This window comes from Sceloporus undulatus, chromosome 5 (genome assembly GCF_019175285.1).
Source record: "Sceloporus undulatus isolate JIND9_A2432 ecotype Alabama chromosome 5, SceUnd_v1.1, whole genome shotgun sequence".
NCBI lineage: Eukaryota > Metazoa > Chordata > Lepidosauria > Squamata > Phrynosomatidae > Sceloporus > Sceloporus undulatus.
In genome coordinates this window covers 102,369,502-102,380,237 of record NC_056526.1, presented here as the reverse complement: position 1 = coordinate 102,380,237, position 10,736 = coordinate 102,369,502, and positions in this window count along the sequence as shown.

Below are 10,736 nucleotides of genomic sequence, written 5' to 3'. Positions count from 1 at the left end.
GGCAGCACACTCCATAAGGGGTAATGGCACATGTGCCCTGCCACAGCCACGTGCACAAGCCCCATTCGATTAAATGGGGCTCAAGCATACGTGGAAGTCCCCTTACATGGGGAGGGGGGGGAACGGAAGGGCGGACTGTACTATTGCTGCTACTTCTACTACTGCTGTTAATAATCAAACATTATTATTATTATTGTTATTATTATTATTATTAACCTTTATTTATAAAACGCTGTAAATTTACACAGCGCTGTACATACAAAGCTTTTTGATATAATCTATAAAGCACAGGCTGATTTTCTTCTGAAATTCTTTGTGCATTTTGTTATCCTGTGTGTATTTACAATAAGATATTCCTTTTCCTTTTCTGAATCCAGCATCTGGCATTTCTTAAGTCTATATTGGTAAAAGTCTTTGTTGTATAATTTTGAGCACCACTTTGCTTCTATGGGAGATTAATACAACGGTCTGATAGTTACCTCAATCCTTGGTGTCCCTTTTCTCGGCAACTGGAATGTATGTTGCGCATCCATTCTGTGGACCACTGTTTTGTTGGACTGTGCCTTTGTAGCTTGAAACAATTATGATCATATAGCATTCGCTTCTTGGTCATATGGGGGCTCAAGCAGTTAAGACGCTACCTCTGTTGATTGCAAGACTGGCAGGTTGAGGCCCAGGTGCCATGTGATGGGGTGAGCTCCAATAATAATAATAATAATAATAATAATAATAATAATAATAATAATATCACTAGTTCCAACTTCTGCCAATGTAAAAGTTTGAAAGAATGCAAATGCAAATAAATAGGTACCACTTTGTTGGGAAGGTAAACAGCCCGTGCAGTCATGCTGGCCACATGATCATAGAGCCATCTTTGACAACTCTGGCTCTTTGGCTTAGTAACGGAAATGAGCACCACCTCCAACAGTCAGACACCACTTGACAACCTTGTCAGAGGGAAGTACCTTTACCTTTTCTTGGTCATATAGTATCCCCATCCCCACCCCATCGGAATTTTCCTTTCACTTCTCAGAAGTTATGAAAGAGGTTTTTTGTTTTCTTCTTTTCTTTGCAATGATTATTATAATAATTCTCTTTGTCTCAATGTACAAGTCACTGAACAGTTGCATTCAAGATTCTCTCCCTATTTCTGTCATTTTTACCTTTGCTTCTCATCTCTCCTTAACTGTCTGAAGTTTCATCAGCCATCGAATTAAGCTTTTCTTTCTTTTTGGCTGCAGATAGTGTATTTTCGCATTCTTCTTGGACAGTTCCCTGGCTTTGTTCCAGAGTTCTTCTGGCTCCCAATTCATTAGTCTTTTTTTAAAAAAATCTTTTATTTAAAAAATATACACAAAAGGATTAAGATTAAAACCAAATAACAAGATCAACCGAAGAACAGTCTATAAACAGATTACAAGGTTCAAACAAGCTAGTTTATTAGCCTTACTAATGCAAATCTATTTCTTACATGGTCTTTCAATTCTACATGGATATTCTTTGAGTTATATTTTGCCATGTTGTCTTTTTTACTTTATTTTTTTCTATTAGTTCAGTTGGCCCTTCCCTTTTGCGGGGAATCTGTTCTAGACCCCGTTGCGTAAGGGAAATACCGCGTAAACCAAGCCCCGTTAGAAACAATGGGGCTCGTCCCACAGCGTGCACCTGGCACACCCCATTGTTTCTTTTGGGGCACAAAAGAAGCCTTTCCAGCACAGCTTCCAGTGTATGCTGGAAGCCACATATAGCGTATGACGCGGGTGCACTGTAGTGCATGGTCTGTGCCACAGTCTATTCCTGCTCTTGTTTTTCCATGTTCTGTTCCCAATTACAGTTTCTTTGATTTCTGTATTGGCAATCAGGAAGCACTGATGTATATAGTTGTCTCTTTGGGTGCCTGAAGAATGTGTTTACAAGGAACAAACTGTTGGCCTCACAAAATGCATAATTCTGCTGCTTTGCTTCTTTTTAGGCCAAATTCTAGAGTGCTTGGTTCTGCTGTGTTTCCTACTTTTGCATTCCAATTGCCTTGATTATCCACAAGCCTTGGTATGTGATCAATTTTCTCCTGGATTACAGCACAGAAACCTTTTCCACAAGAACATGAAAGATAGTGCCATAAGGGGACTACTGCCCTTGCCTTTCTCCCCGCCCTGTGACCCAAAATAGATAAAAATCCATACCATTAAAACATGCAAAATGTAAAATATAATTATACTATCAACAGAGTTAATGCCTTTAGCCAGTATAATCATTTTAACAATAGTTATCGATAACCATTTCTGTATTAGGCAATAAGATTGGAAAGAAGCAATTGCTAAAATACATTTATCTTCTTTTGGGACACCTATAATCTAACACAGGGGCTGGCAACCTACGGCCCGCGGGCCAGATGCGGCCCGCTGAGGCCTTGGGACTGGCCCCAGTCCAGTCCTGCCGCCCCTGCCACAGTTTCCTCGCTGCTCCAGGCGCCTGTGGGGCCTCGTTGCCCTCCTCCTCCTCCACCGCGCATGGCCGCGCAGAGGAGGTGGAGGAAGAGGAGGACAGCAAGACCTGGGGCCGAGGAGGCGCCTCCTACAAGCAGCTGCGCCACCCTCCCTGCCTCCACATAGCCTCCCCCCTCCCTCTCGGCCTCTGTGGAGGCCCAAGCCTCCGCAGAGACTGAGAAGGGGCCTGCGGGGCCGCCAGCGGCGGCCTCCCCCTCCCTCTCAGCCTGCCTCCGCAGAGGCCAAGAAGGGGCCCGCGGGGCCACCACCGCTGACCTGCCCCCCTTGGCCCATTTCCTTGGAGGCATGGAGTGAGCTGTCACCAAGGAAGGAACTTTTTAATCAGGCTGTATAAATAGCAATAGAAATTCAAATCTTATGGGTATGGTGATGAGGTGACAAGTTCAATTTTAACTTTGGTCATTGAGGGGCAAAGGCAGAAGAAAGATATTGTCTACAGCCAGAATGAATGGATAAATGGTGGAGGGAGTTTTGGCTGGAAATCAGAAAAGAGACATGATAAACTACAGTAGTTAAGAGGAGCTTCATGAGATTGGGGTGAAAACCAGTGTTATAACCAGGAAGCTACTGTCTCTGTTTAACCCACGATTCAATGCATTGGAGTGCATGGATATACAGTATCCTAATTCAACTGTTTCTCTTCTTCTTCTTCGTTAATGGACCATTGTCCTGAAGTAAGAGATGGAATCTCAGGAAGTGCTCTAAAAGTCTGAATTAATTTCAGAATCTAGAATGAACAACAAGTTTTGTGTTATCATAGATGTTTTTAACTTGGTTAATTTATGTGAAATCTCTTCACAAAATTCAACTATTTACAAATCTACTCTACACTAAGTTGTGCAGCAGCTGTAAACTGTACACTAAGTACAGAAAGTAGTTGCTAGGGCAGAGAAGAACGGTAAAACAATTGTGGGAATGGTCAAGAAGTGTGTTTCTCAAGTGTCAAGAAACCTTGATAAGACCGATGACAATCTTTGGAGTTCAAAACGTTGGGCCCATTTCACCATAGCCAGAGCCAACATGGTGTAGTGGCTTGAGCACTGGACTAGGAATCTGGAAGCCAGGATTCAAATTTCAGCTTAGCTGTGTAAATCCACTGGGTGACCTTGGGCAAGTCCCATGCTCTCATCCTCGGGGTAAAGCAATGGCAAACCTCCTCTGAACAAATCTTGCCTCAGGGGTGTCTTTAAATTGGAAATAACTTGAAAGCACACTACAGCAAAAAAGGCTCTTTAACCTTGGATCAGGCCAGATCCACCATTTTTGGCCTGTGTTGTCTAAACTGGATGACATGAGGCCAGGGGGAACATGAGCCTTTTGGCTGGTGTGGACAACCCATTCATCAGGCAAAAGATGTATAGTAACTGAGGTGTACTGTTGATTTGCCACTTATATGGAACAGAAAATACTACATTACACTAACAACAGCAAATTACAAGGCTTCAAAGCAGTTATAGCAAACCACACTTCAACTAGAGACAAGGCAAAGATAAATTCTATATGTACACCTAGTTCCTCTTCTAGTTTTTTATGGTTACACAAGATTAATAAATACATAATTCAGGAGTTTTTAGAAGCAGCTCAAAGAACAAGATGTATCAAAAATCTCCTTCTCAGTCGATTTCTAGCAGTGCAACAAATGTAGAATATCTGTCCCCAAATATGATCTTTACCAGCCATCTCTCCTTTACCTTTTTTTAAGATCACTTATCTAACAAAAATCTTACCTAACACTTATATGTTAACAATAAAATAAATAAATAAATAATCTTATCTAATGGTGCAGTCCTAAGGTTAGAGCAAAGAGGAATGATGGTGGAGAGAAGCTGGGGAAGGTGGACTGAAAAGAGTGACAGGAAGAACGCCAGAATCTAGCAGGACATGGATAGGAAACTCAAGAAAGGAATAATTCCCAAACATATGTTAGGTCACTCCAGGTGTTCATTCTGAGCTCAGCATCCTAACTATTGTGTGCTGTCCCCTCCATGTTCTTTAGATACAAATGATCCCTGCCATAAGAAATCATAACAGCTCCAAAAATCTCAACATACATTAACCACATAATTTCAGGTATATCTTGAAGGTGGCTATTCTCTCACAGAATCACTCTGGATATCTGGCCAGAATCTTCAATCGTCAGTTGAAGTACTTTATAAAACCAGCTGAAGGTAACTTTAAAAATGCCCCATGCATGGCAATTGAATACAATTCCAATGGCCTACACTGAACAACCAGGTCTGGACTTAAATAATAACAAATTAAGAGTATCTGAATGTTTTCCGGCTCTATCATAGCCATACCCACCAAGCTCAAAGAATATGATAGGCTGGTAATTTAAGACTAGTTCTATGACTAAATTTTTTTAATCAATGCAATAAATTACAAAACCCACATTTCATCATTCTATAAATATAAATGACCAAAAAGAATGAATCATTGGTGTATTGAAGACACTGTACACTTGTAATACTCAACGTTCCCCATTGAGCCACATAAAAGAAGGCAAGAATTACTGCTTGCAATATTAGGCCTATTCTTATTGAAGAGCTATCAGGTGACCGTGGTAGAAAGCTTTCAAATAATTAGACAATGTAAATTCTTGTACATTGAGCTTCAACTGTTATTTGATTCCTTGCTCTAATTATATAAAGTGTCCTAGCATTGTTATGGTGAATTTATTTCAATCATTAGTAATGCATTGGAAAAGAATTCCCCCATTGACAGTTTGTAGGTAACAAAATATTATGAAAAATTATGCAGTTATATGCATCTTTGAACAGTGTGAAAAGACAGACTCAGTAGACACAGTCTGTAAGAAATTTCTCTTTCTCATGTGGCTTGAAAAAATTTACGATTGCTTTACAAACCAATGTAAGGGCGTAATTGTGTATCTTTATCTCACACTGCAAATAGGGGTGGCAAACAATTCATGAGATTATTTTAATTAAAATTAGAGAGGGGAGAAAAACAGTTATGTCTCAGAATGGCTCTTTGTACAAAGGTGGCTTTCGTATTAGTTATGGATAACACACTCTGCATACCCTGAACTGTATTTGTGGTCCCCATATTTCATATCTGTAATAATAATATAATAATAATAAATAGTTTATTTATATCCCGCTTTTTTTAAAAAAAGAAAAATTTATTATGACTTAACATGACATACAAAATATATAGAAACATAAAACATACAGAATAAAACATATACAACATACTTACATTACAATACATATAAATTGCCAAAGAATATATAACCTAATACCTCTGTTTTGTGAACGTAGTTGAGCTGTTTAAACAGGTATACAACATTTGTCTTTCTGTCGTCATCCATTATTTTTATGTTCTTATGCGGCATGTCCGTTGTTCCGTTAGGATTGTTAATACTTTGTTTCCAGCCATAAGATGAATAGGGGATGCATATTAAAATTATTCTATCCTGTTCCCCCCCTTTCCTTCCTTTTCTTTTTCCCTTTCCTTCTCTTCTCTTTCCTCCCTTTTCCCTTTTCCCCTTCGCTTCCCTCCCTTTTCCCTTCTTTCCCTTCCCCTTTCTTTTCATTCCCATCGCTTATTCACTTTTTTCCATTTTCTTTAGAAGTTTTGGTCTGTCTTTTCATTAATCATCATGGTTAATTTATCCATTTCCATCAATTCATTTACCTTAATTCTCCATTCTTCCTGTAGATCTTGTTTTCCCCCTTTCCAATACTTAGCAAAAACTGGGTGTGCCGCTGTCACTAAGTACAATAAAACATCTATTTCATCTCGACACAGTTTTTCCTTAAGGTCTTCAGTAATATTTAGTAAATACAGTTGGGGTTTCTTTTCTATTCCCTCTTGTATGGTATATTGAATTGTTTTATGAATCTCTTCCCAAAATTTTTTCGCGATTTTGCAATCCCACCACATATGGAATAAGGCTGCATTGTTCTCTCCACGCTTCCAGCAATTGCTGTCCTTCGTATTTTTGATCTTAGCCAGTTTTTGTGGGGATAGATGCCATCTGTATAGCAATTTGTAATAGTTTTCAATTAGATTAGCGCTTTTAGTGAATTTAAATTTTTTTCCATGTTCTTTCCCAATTCCACAGTGGAATTGATTCTTTGATATCTTGCATCCATTTGATCATAGTTCCTTTTATCAATTCACCTTCTAATTCGTAGCCAGCATGTTCTTGAGAGGCCGCGATGGCCTTAAGAAACACAAGGTCAGGTTCCCAAGAGAAAAGGGATGAGACCAGAGACCAGGTAATAATCAAATCTAAATGGGACCTCGGTATCCAGGGACTTACCATCTGCGGATTTGAGCATCCACAGATGGCAAGTCTTAGCTATCCCCACTAGCTTCGCCATTGAGGACAATGGGACTGAAATCCTGTCTTCCTCCTTCCACCCCACAAGTCATCTGCATTTCCTCTTGTACCTTGAGACAAAGACTCTCCCTGCACCCAAAGCAGTATGCCAACCTCCCTGCCTACTCCCTGTTGTGTTCTCAGCCAATTGTTCCTATCCATGTATCCTGAGGATATCCTGATCCAATTGCTGGTTTTGTCACACTAAAATTAAAGTATCAACCAATCCCAGAATCCCATTATCAATTTCTGGGAAGGGACATCCAGCCTTTGTTATCGTACAAGACAGTGCATCACTTGAAGATAAATTTCAGGTACAAATATAGATCCCAAGAACCTAATCTCTGCATGCTGAAAGCATGCATACAGTTGTCCCAGGCTGTGCTTCATGTGTGAAATTGTGGATATTATCACGCAGGAAAGTGTCCTTCTCCTATGCTTAAATCTCATTAATTGCCATCCTGTCCCTGTGTGGTCCTCTATCTTTTAATGGTAGAGCTGGTGAGAATATCACCTGCACATCTAAACCCTTCACCTTCCTTCCTGGGGCTTCAAACTCTGAGGTGTTTCAGTTAAATGTGTTCATATTGTTGTTGGTGACAACATGAAGAAGGAAAAGGGGTGCTGATGAGGAAGGAGCAGATCATCTAGTGCCCAGATCAGATCAGTGACATATCTTCTGCTATTTTTCCCCCATAGAATCACAGAAAGAGACCACAAGAGCCATTCAGTCCACCCCTCTGCCATGCAGGAACATGCAATCAAACCATCCCTGACAGATGGCCATCCAGCCTCTGTTTAAAAATCTCCAAAGGAGGAGACTCCATCACCCTGCAAGGGAATGTGCCAGAAAAATAAAGAAATTCTCCATTTCAGCATTTGGGAGAGGAGGCAAGCAGGTCATTAACAGACTAAATGCGTGCAAATGAATAGATATGATTATGTTCAGAAGGTCTTCTGAGGAAACCTGCACAGGACTCCAAAATATATTTTAATTGCTCATTTTTAAAAATATTGTATCTGGCAGGCAAAGTGACTCCCTCAGTCCTCAAAAGTACCTCATTGGATTCATATGCCTACCTTTTATCAAGATGTTGTTATACTTATTCTCAGTTAAGATGTACAGAGGGATATAATAATAATAATAATAATAATAATAATAATAATAATAATAATAATAATAATACTGTAATAATAATAATAATATAGTTTATTTATATTTCCCGCCTCTCCCACAGATTGAGTCAGGATTACAACCTTAAAAAGACACATAGTACAATCAATACAAACCATAAAATACTAACTCTGAATTTAACAAGGGTTCCTATTAGTTCTCTAAAACGGCAATTCATCTATTAGCCAACAATCATAGTCAAGGAAGAGTAGTCGTCATAACCTTATTATAGAGAGTTCAATGGATAAGCCTGCCAGAAGAGATCTGTTTTGAATGCCGCTAAGGTAGTAATGAGGCAGATCTCTTCCGGTAGATCATTCCATAATCTAGGGGCCGCGGCAGTAAATGCTTTATGTGATGTTGTCGTTAACCTGGTATTATAATATTCTAGTAGTAGATATCCATGTATGAAGAGTCCTATACACCCCCATGGCCAAGGAATCATAATGGCCTCTGCCTACATGGATATCCCTCTGTACCATCTTAACTTAGAACTATAGCAACACATTGATAAAATGTAGGTATATGACTCCAAAATCATGTCTTCTTTCTTTCTCCTATTTGTTAATACCTTTGCCTGATGAAGAAGCCAGTTGAGCTTTGAAAGCTTGAATCTTGTATTTTGTGCATTTTGGTTGGCCAGTAAAAGCATCACTGTTTGGTGGATTATGGATGTTATCAGATTTCAGAAAGTAAGCCTTCTTTGCTGTCCTTGCCTTTTACACATTAGGGGCAGTTATGCACTCTGACATATGTTCTATCCACCTTGTGAATGTTATGCCACCTGTTCTCCAGTTATCTGATCTGTTCCGTTGTCAAAGAACATTTGGGCAGATATCTGTGGTTTTCTGTGCTCTGGCAGGAATTCTACTTCACTCTGTAAGGTACCAAAACCTATTGGGAAGGTGACTCAGAAGAGCTTCAGGTTTCGTCCAAATCCAAGTAATATCCACATCCACACACACATGCACATACACACACGTACATTTGATGGCCAGTATGCTTTTGCTCACTGAGGGGTATTCTTTCACCTGTGAGAAAACTCTTAATATTTACATTACTTTCTTTAGATGTGGTGCTGAAGAGTGCTGAGCATACCATGGACAGCCAAAAAGACAAACAAATGGGTCTTGGAACACATCAAGCCTGAATTTTCCCTGGAAACCAAGGTGTGGATGAGGGGCTTAGGGATGTTTCATACACAGGGTTGCCATGAGTCAAAGTCAACTTGATGGCAGCTAACAACAGTAGAATCCCACACTTTTCCTGCCTTCTGTCACCATTCTCCTAATTGCAATGCTGCTTAAGAAGCTTCACGTTAGAGGGAGGATGAGGGAAAAAGGTGGTTGGATAAGCCTTTGTAGGAAGGAGCTTAATGTTTGAAGCGTTCTTAACTGAGGCTGTAGCTTGACACCACGTTAACTGTCATGACTCTGTCCTGTGGAATCCTTGAATCTGTAGTTTAGTGAGGTATTCGGAGAGCATTGGTGCCTCACCAGACTATAAATCCCAGGATCCCACAGAATAGTTATCACAGGCGCGTTACAGACTGCTGAGAAGCAGCGGTCTGGCTCTGCCTCCGCTTGCAGCGTCCGGGAACCGCAGCCTTTAAACGGCACGGTTCCCGGACGCTGCAGAGGAGCGCAGAAATCGCGCTCCTTCTCAGGCCCTGGAAGAGGCGCCACGAGTGCCAAAGGGCACACTCGTGACGTCACTTCCGGTGCACCACCTGCAGGCGCAGAGCGTCCGCTACGTCAAACTGGCGGTGCCCGTATGAACAGGGCGCCGCCATTTTGTACGGACTGAGTACGTGATAGGGTAAGGGAGTCTAGAAGAGACGCCCCTTTTTCAAACTGAGACGTCCTCAGGACGTCTCTAATGGTGGTTTGTAACCCGCCTCAGTTAAAGGAGTGTGAACCTGCTTTACAGTATTTCTGCAATGTGGCTACACCCCAAGGTATGCTTGTATACAGCACTTTGATCCGCTCTATGTTGTTGCCAACCAATACCAGGTGCTGTAGCGGAAGGAACAGACAAAACCATCATTGAGCATTCCTTCCCTAAGAAAAGCCTGTGAAATGGATGGGGTCGACAAGTGACAGTTAACTGGAAGGCACAGATTAGAGAGCCAGTGTGATGCAATGGTTTGAGCATTGGATTAGGACTCTGGAAACCAGGGTTCAAATCCCTCCTGGAAACTTACTGGGTGCCCTTGAGCAAGTCACACTCTCTCAGCCTCAGAACATGGCTAAGGCACACACCCTCTCAACAAACATTGGCATGAAAACCCCAAGACTGAGTCACCATGAATCGCAAACACCATGAAGGCACACAAGAACAACACACACACTGACCCAAAGGTGTCCAAAGCCTGGATCTAGCAAGGGACTGTAGACAGCCCCTTTTCTTGAAAATATTGGCCAGGGCTGCAATCTGCATAGGAGAAATAATTCAGCCTGACGCCGCCATGGTTTAGTGCTCTGGAATCGTGGGATTTGTAGTGGTTCCACAGCGGAAACATGGCAATTAAAGTGGCATCAGGCTGCATTACTTCTCTAGTGTGATGCAGCCTGGGTTCTGTCCATCTCCTCAATAAAAAGCCAGCCTACTGTATGATTATGTGGTTTCAATTATTTATCTAAATGAAAGGCACACTGGTGAACGACAAACATTTGCAGTGTCGTTTATATATATTTCATGAATACTG